General features: G+C 46.3%; 1 protein-coding gene across 1 annotated transcript in view; it reads right to left on the minus strand.

Annotated features, from left to right (window-relative positions):
* The window catches only part of LOC307241246 (nuclear receptor coactivator 3-like), a gene marked incomplete at its 3' end in the record, with an annotated part of 53766 nt that extends 51022 nt beyond the window's left edge, over positions 1-2744 (minus strand). Inside the window, exon 1 of the mRNA XM_080015286.1 lies at positions 2735-2744. The remainder of the gene's footprint in view (positions 1-2734) is intronic.
* Positions 2745-7500: the final 4756 nt, after the last annotated feature.

Here is a 7500-nt window from a genome sequence, read left to right on the forward strand (position 1 = left end):
CAGCCTCAACAGCATGATAGTTTCTAATTGACTGTGAGTATCAGACAGCTCCCTTTATTATATGTTCATCATCTGGTAGGAGCTCGGAGCACTCAGCCAACCAACGCTGAAACCCCCCCACGAGTGACCTCTAACAGTAAATTGTCTGTCTGTCCTTCTATCTGTGATTAATTCAGAATCTGAACTCTAAGCTGTTCGGGCTGGTATTGGTGCTCAAGCCAATAAAATTCTGCACTTCTTCTGTATTCTACAACATCTTCACAGTCTGGAAGTCTGGGAATAGGTTGCATGCCTGTATGCATAGCAATATATTGCGTGCAATACCCCGTGGTATGTGCGTTGCATGTCTGAGAGTTCTAAAGTGTAAAACCAGTCAAAAGGATGCAACCTGCGATATATGATTCCTTTCACTGACCAAATGAAAAACGCTAATCTGCTACACAGATAATGACTTGGAGAGGGACCTTGTAAACACCGCAATAGTGTTATTTAGAGGTGATATAGAGAACATTAGACTTTGCATTCAGACATACGGTACGTGTAGCGATTAAAATAAAATGTCACTTCTGCTTCGAGTCAAAGGCAAATATACTCCAAGTCCACTGACTATGTCTACTTCATTTTGACTGTAGCAGCAACCTACTTATGAAACTATATATTTAGGTCATGGCCTTTTACGTAACTGACTCTGGGTGAAAGTTATAAATGTTAGGAAATATAGACTGATGATTGATGACGATTCAATAGGCAGAACTGTCACTGTGACAAACCTCTGCAAAGTAAGAAAAAATACTAAATTAAACATGTTCACCTCTTGTTTGGCGAGACCACAGATATTGATTAGAGGGAGGGGGGGGGGGTGCATATGAAAAATACAGGAACCCCCCTCCCCCCTCCACAAAAGAGGCTGAATCGATGAAAGCCACAGAAGGTTAATTCCGTCTTACACGTCCCCACACATGAGAGAGGGGCCTCAACAACAACACCCAAGTGCTCAGCTCACCATACTGTAGCTGAAGGGCAGGGGACAATGTCACAAACATGCCAAAGAGAGACAAAGAGAGATAGGAGGAGGGGACAGATAGAAAGTGACAGAAATAGGAATAGAACAGAAAACAGAAAGCAAGAGAGAAACAGAAAGAAAGTGGAGCACAGATCGCTAGAGGACAACAATGGGTGCAAAGAAAGACCAGGAAGAACACAAAGACGAAAAACACACCAGGTTGAATTCCTGAAGGTGGCTCCACCTGGGCTCCTCCCCTCTACGGTGCCCCAACCACCACCCACGCTTTCCCATGGTCCCAGGTCAGTGTGAGGTCCTGACTACCACTGCCTCATCACGATAATCGCAACCACTAACCCGTCCCTACCACCACCACAACCATCACCACCACCACCAACCCCACCTCGCGCCTCCCTCCGTCACCAGGCATCCCTTGCTAACCTCCGCCCCCCCCCTTCCATTTGGTAAGCATCGTGCATCAATGTCACACTCCGGCTTGTCCGCTCCATTCAGCCCGGCATGCTCTAACCCCTAACGGGTGTCCCGACACTCCCCGCGCCCCTCATCTCGTCTCCCGCAACGCCCGCGGTCTAGCAGCCGCCGGAAGGCACGGCGGGGGCCGGAGGCGAGAGGCGGGTTTCAGTGTGCGTTTCGTGCTGAAGATGGGACCACGAGGAGGAGCGCGCTGTGGACCAAGCTGCAGTCTTTCACGCCCCTCTTCTCAGGCAACAGATAGCGGGTTGACCTGAAGAACAAAGCCTGCAGCACAGACGGTGCTAAATTTAAACGTGACTTTTATAATTAACTCAGCCTTTTGGTCTGGGATGATGTGTACCTTCCCCAGACCACGATAACATATTTAATCCTAATATAATTGTGCAGTGACAAAGCAACTGACCGCACGGCAAATGTATGTCGAGGAGACACAGAAGATTAAGAGGGGGGACATTTTGACACAGATTAAAAACAGACATGCTTACACTGATAAATGGGCTGTAAAGGGGGTTAGACAAATGTTATTTGTGGCATGATCTGCCAGCACTCCGGTACCCCAGCAGACAGAACAGGACCACAGCGTGCGTCCCCCCCCCCCACACCCCCTCCACCCCCTCCACAACACATGGCTCGGTTTGTAAAGCTGGTAATAATAGTGAAAGACAGTGAGTAATAATATTTTAGACTCATGGGCTAAGGGATGGCCGATCTGAACTGGGCTGTATATAATGGAGTGCTGTCAGACATATGGTCGCATCATAGGCTCTATAAAACGAAGTAAAATTCAACAATTTGGAACGTCCGTTACAAAATATTTTTTGCACCCAGATGGGTGCGCGTGTGCGCGTGTTGGCGTGTATGCGCGTGTCGGTGTGTGTGTGTGTGTGTGTGTGTGTGTGTGTGTGTGTGTGTGTGTGTGCACGTGCGTGAGCGCGCGCGTGCGTGTTGGCCAAAAGTTCCCGACGTCTATTCGCAACATTTCTGTAACCGGTCGACAGAATTTAAGTTCGACCTCCGGGCGCATTCGGTGGTTCTGCAGCCCGGCTGACCTCTCCGTAACACGGCGAAGCGCACAACTCAATCTTCGCTGTCACGTATGACCGTGAACGGTGCCAAGTCCGTGCGTCTCCAGCCAAAAAAAAAACCAAAAAAACACAAACACACGCACAGCCGTCAGCTGCAGAGCCGGACGAAATCATTTCAAGCGGGTTCAAGCAAACCGCCGCGCTGACTCACCGAGTCGCTCTCTGTCGCTGTCTCTCGCCCTCGCTCTGCCCGGATCAATACATTTCTTCTTTACGCCACTAAACTCTCCGCCATCTTCAGCACTGTTTGTTTAAATGGAAAACACCACCGGAGCGCTGTGAAGCCAAGCTTGCCGTGGGGACGGCGCGGCGGTCTCTGGGTAATGTCGTTCGGCGGTGTGAACGCGCTGCCGGGTGGGCCACGGGGAAGATCCCGGATGTGGACTACAACTTAGACTACACCACGGGGGGGGGGGGCGGTCGGTGGGGGTTGTGGAAGAAGACACGGTCGGACACCGGCGACGATATTACAGCAAACAAATTAAAATAAAATAAAAAGAAGATGGTAAGGCGTTTATTTTCGGGTCGAGAGCTGAAACAAACAAGCCATTTGTTAGAAAACACAGGTGGAAGAGCGTTTGATTGAAGTGCGTTTCGAAAGCGAGCGTTGTGCAGGGCTCCGCCGCCGAAAGTTTAAAAACAGCTGAGACGCAAGTTTTCCTCAGTTGTCCTCGTATAATGATGAGGGGAGAAAATGGTCGCGGAAGTCATGTTTCTATACTAATAACTGTGAACTAGGATCTGTCACTCACGGACAGGTGTGTCACTGTGACAGAACTGTACCACATATGTCATGTCGACATAATTACTCTGTGTACAATGAGCCAGTAACCTGTAATAATCCTGTCTGTCTACCTTTCGATCCGTCTACCTGTCTGTCTGTATCTAACGCATAACATTATCTCTTTGGACAAGATCCCCTTGAACTACATTTCATTGACGACATTCAGCGAGACAGCATGAAATGGTTGCATACATAGATATGAATGCCCCCCTAGTCATTTGATATGAAACAGGTACTAAACCTGAATATCCCAACCACGTGTTATGTGCTATTATCTCTGTCCATCAAACTTATGTCTCAGTGCCTTAAAATATAGTAATAACGTTAACAACCAAATTTAGTTCAGTTGAAACGAAATCCCTTTTTTCTTTCTGGTAAATGTTGAGTAAATCATTTGCCCGATTGGTCCTGCCCAAGGTATACAGGGTATAGCCACCTCTCTCACCGACCAGCCTGATAACCATTGAAATAAATAGCACCGCATGACCAGCCTCCTTTCCAATAAGCCACACCCGTTTTAATTGGACGCCATCTCACAAATTCTCCCTGCAGTCCTGGCATGCGCTTTGACGAATTCTGGGGATGGATTTCCCAGATTTGACAGTAAATGGAATCCAAATCCGATTTCTCGCATGTCCAACACACAAACAATCAGGTGAATCAAGCGTGACGTCGGCCCCGGCGGGGTTTTATTAACCACGAGAGAGGCGACCGTGCAGAGAGGGTGTGAGTAAGTAGAGGCAGTGAGTCTCCTCCCGGCCACCTATTTCTTATAGATGAAGCCCATATGTGGGCTCCATATGTGAGCTGGCAGGGTCAGCGTGGAGCAGTGACGCTAGAGTCCTGTGGCCAATGGAGTGGAGCACCTCCACCCAATGCCCCCACCCCTGCCGAGAGGGAGGCAGCACCAAATCCGTCACCTTGGTGATGCCGGGCAGACAAGTGCAGTAAGACACGGATCCAGCACACGCGCACGCGCACGCCGCACGCGCACACGCGCAAACACTCACACACACACAGGTACACGGGTGATGAAACACACACACACACACACACCCATGTGGTGATTAAAGTAGCAAACTAACACGCATGCACGGACACACAGTAGCTTTGGATGTGTCAAATTGAAGGTGGTGATGTGAAAAGTGAGGAGGAGGAAGGTGGCGGAGGCGTGAGGTGAGATGATGAGACAGTGAAAGTTTTTAGCAGAGCCAATCGAAGCACAAACAGGAAAAAGAGAAACGTGCAATGACAAATTAAGCTTCATCCCCCTCATTGTAGGGTTTGAAAGCGGTTGTTTTGTTGCTGTAAGAGTATCGCATGGGAGATCTCCCCCGAGCAGGGAAGGTGTGATGGGATGGCACCCCAAAGGAGTGGAGGACGGAGGGATGTGAGGAGAGGAGAGGAAATGTCACGGGTTTGAGGTAAAAAAAAAATGAAACAAGGTGGAGCTGAAAAGGCGGGTAAGAGTAAGAAAGTATGGGTTGGTCCAGGGGAAGAACCTTTGAAATGATTGGTAGCATAGAGTTAAAAAAGAAGTGGTACTTTGTGGATTGGTCATTATGGGAAATTGGAAAAAGGAACAATTCAAAAAACAAAACATGCAATTGAATAATAAGTGAGAGCTACACTAACACCGGATAAAGTGAACAACGTGACGTGGAAAAAGGTGACGGTGGTGAAGGGAAGTCAGGTAATGGTGGTAGAATATGAAGGAGGCCGGCAGAAACGCAGAAACGGGAGCTGTACCGGGGCTAAGCGATGTTTACAAACAATAAACAAACAATAATAACTCAATAATTTGGACCAGGTATCCCAATATTAATGGTTTGATAATATTTTGGGGGTGACTTTTAATGCTTTTATCAGATACAGTATTTACACATGGACAGGCACATCCCCCTGCCCGAATTCCAGAGATGTTGTTTTGGAATTCACAACCTTTCCTTTGGGGGAAGAACTCGATTAAACTCTATGAACTAAAATAGTCGACATTTGATTGAGAAAAATCCCCTCTTCACAAACTCTGCATCAATTTCATCTTCATTTATCAGAGCCACTTTAATTAAAGAAAAATCCCCAAAAATATTCCTGGCATGAAAACAAAACACACCAAAGGCTTAGTGTAATTTATTATTTGAATATATAATATTAATTGCAATTGCTTTTCCAATCTATTTTGACTGTTACTAGACTATCATTGGCGTGTTTGGTTTATATATGTAAAATCTGGTGTCTTTATTGTAGAAATATATTCAACCATTTCAAATTGATCTTTCCTTTTGACTGGATTTGAGTTAATTTCATTAATACCGGTGGAAAATCGGATCTGTTGAATTTATTAAGATTCTAATAGAGTGAAACAGAAATTGCTTGAGATGAAGACTGTGAAAAAATTAAAAAAACGAAAAAAAAAAGAACTGAAAGAGACACAAAGACCGAATGATAGGAAAAGCCACACCCCTACACACATACACACGCACGAACACGCACGCACGCACGCACACAACCCATATTTATCACACTGGCTGTAAAGACCCACCGGAATTTGGAGGATTATGGAAAGAGTTGAGGGTGTGAGAGGAACTGGAAATCTGTTTAACATTCAGAACAGATAGAGATGAGGCTTCAGAACAGTAGCGGAGTGTCAGCCAGCGCGCACACACACACACACACACACACACACACACACACACACACACAAACTCACAAATGGACACACGCATGTGGGACCGGTTCAATGTCCAGTGGGGGCTTTGCATGTAGAAACCCTGTCATAATATACTGTGTATGTGTGGAACAAGGGGATAAACTGAGTACATTTTGATCGAGTGAACAAATGAATAATTATAAATGTTATGTTGTTGTGACCTAAAGGTTTGATGTCACCTCATAAAAGTCAGTATTTCGTACAAAGTTGAAGGGCTGTGCATTGTGGAGCCCATTGGACAATGGAATGTCTTTACCTTCCTACCTTAATGTGGTGGCGGTAAGGTGCCGATCCGCGTAGCACTCCGGATTCATTGTCTGGACAGCTTGAAGGGAGGACGGAGGATGGAGCTGTCTCCGAAAACAAAGCCCACAACAGTGTCGGAAAAGGTGAGAGGTAAAGTCAAGGTCGCAATCTGCGGGAACGTGCGCAAGGTGAGTATTGCCGAGACAATGTGTGTACAGTGATTGATTGAGCTCAAACAGACAAATACTGCCCCAAATATCTCAAACCATCTCACACATTACACACACATTGCACACAAGTAGGGGTAAAAACTAAATGGGTACGTTTACCAAAGTACGGTATTCCTACTTCCTTATGTCTACATTTTTTCTGTAATATCTATTTATTTTTTAAAGGGAACCTATTATAGCCTGGGAACCAGATGAATCTGGAGCTCATGTTTCATTTGTTCTGCGGAATACGTCTGGCCACCCTCCCATTCAAACAGATTTCCACCTGACCTTGCCAGTGTCGGGCCAATCACAACCGCCAAGGTTGTGACTGGCGGGTTTGATACAATGACGACGCAGAGGAGTGCCGTTGAGGGACCTTACCAAGGTGGCTGCCGCTGAGGTGGAACGCTCTGTTGAATCCGCTATCGCTGTTGCGGCACCTTAGCAAGATGGCCGACATGGACCGGTCTGTTGGACAGTACTAAATGAACTGGAAGTTACATTTTCTCCAAAAAGCTTTTGTTGATAAGGAAGATGTGTTTGCCGTACGTCCGACAGGATTTGGTAAAAGCTGAATTTACCAACTTGGTCGCTCAGCGCTAGGTCACACGTTTCTTTGCTCCGATTGGTTGTAGATCCATCCAATGCTCTGATCGGTTGTAGGTCTATACAATGTCTGATTGGTTGTAGCTCGCTCCAATTGTGTCCAGAGAAATTTTGGTCTGCACCTGTTGGTAACGCCCCTTGCAATTAAAAAATAAACTGAGAGATTCCAGGCTAGTACACATTTGCGAGTTGGGCGATGCCAGGCTCGACCTATTATGCCTTTCTTTATTTTCTGTTGTATATAATGTTACAATTTTGGATGTTCATATCAAGTCAGCTCGTGAGGGATTTTTTTTATCTGGTCATCTGCTCCATTTGATCCGCTGTGCATTTCCCCAAACAAAACTCGTAAAATGAGT

Source organism: Zeus faber (assembly GCF_960531495.2).
Source record: "Zeus faber genome assembly, chromosome: 15".
In the NCBI taxonomy this organism is placed as follows: domain Eukaryota; kingdom Metazoa; phylum Chordata; class Actinopteri; order Zeiformes; family Zeidae; genus Zeus; species Zeus faber.